At 41.4% G+C, this 858-nt stretch overlaps 1 non-coding gene across 1 annotated transcript; it reads left to right on the top strand.

Annotated features, from left to right (window-relative positions):
* Positions 1-307: 307 nt before the first annotated feature.
* On the top strand, positions 308-415 carry LOC130983496 (small nucleolar RNA R71). Its single transcript, XR_009087481.1, has one exon. It is a non-coding gene; the product is annotated as a small nucleolar RNA R71 (small nucleolar RNA).
* Positions 416-858: the final 443 nt, after the last annotated feature.

Genomic DNA, 858 nt, shown 5'->3' with positions numbered 1-858 from the left:
TGGTGCACTTGCATTCCAGACAGACTTTGAGAAATCAAATTGACTTGTTGAGTCAATATCTTGTTCTGAGCCAGAATGGCATTCAGAGCATCAATCTCAAGAACTCCTTTCTTCTGATTAGTCCCATTGTTCACAGGATTCCATTCAGAAGTGTACATGAATTGGTTATTTGCAACCATTCAATCAGCTCTTGAGCTTCTGTAGGCGTCTTCTTCAAATGAAAGAGATCCTCCAGCAGAGCTATCCAAAGAATCTTGGATAGTTCAGAGAGACCATCATAGAAAATACCTATGATGCTCCATTCAGAAAGCATGTCAGAAGGACATTTTCTGATCAATTGTTTGTATCTTTCCCAAGCTTCATAGAGGGATTCTACATCCTTCTGTCTGAAGGTTTGGACTTCCACTCTAAGCTTACTCAATTTTTGAGGTGGAAAGAACTTTGCCAAGAAGGCATTGACTAGCTTTTCCCATGAGTCCAGGCTTTCTTTAGGTTGTGAGTCCAACCATGTCCTAGCTCTGTCTCTTACAGCAAAAGCGAATAGCATAAGTCTGTAGACCTCAGGGTCTACCCCATTAGTCTTGACAGTGTCACAGATTTGCAAGAATTCAGCTAAAAACTGATGAGGATCTTCCAATGGAAGTCCATGGAACTTGCAATTCTGTTGCATTAGAGAAACTAATTGAGGCTTAAGCTCAAAGTTGTTTGCTCCAATGGCAGGGATAGAGATGCTTCTCCCATAAAAGTTGGGAGTAGGTACAGTAAAGTCACCCAGCACCTTCCTTGCATTGTTAGCATTGTTGTTGTTTTCGGCTGCCATGTCTTCTTCTTTGAAGGTTTGTTAGGTCCTCTATAGAG

The sequence above is a fragment of the Arachis stenosperma genome, chromosome 5 (assembly GCF_014773155.1).
Source record: "Arachis stenosperma cultivar V10309 chromosome 5, arast.V10309.gnm1.PFL2, whole genome shotgun sequence".
In the NCBI taxonomy this organism is placed as follows: domain Eukaryota; kingdom Viridiplantae; phylum Streptophyta; class Magnoliopsida; order Fabales; family Fabaceae; genus Arachis; species Arachis stenosperma.
The sequence above is the reverse complement of the archived record's forward strand: the minus strand, read 5'-3'. Positions and strand labels throughout refer to the sequence as shown.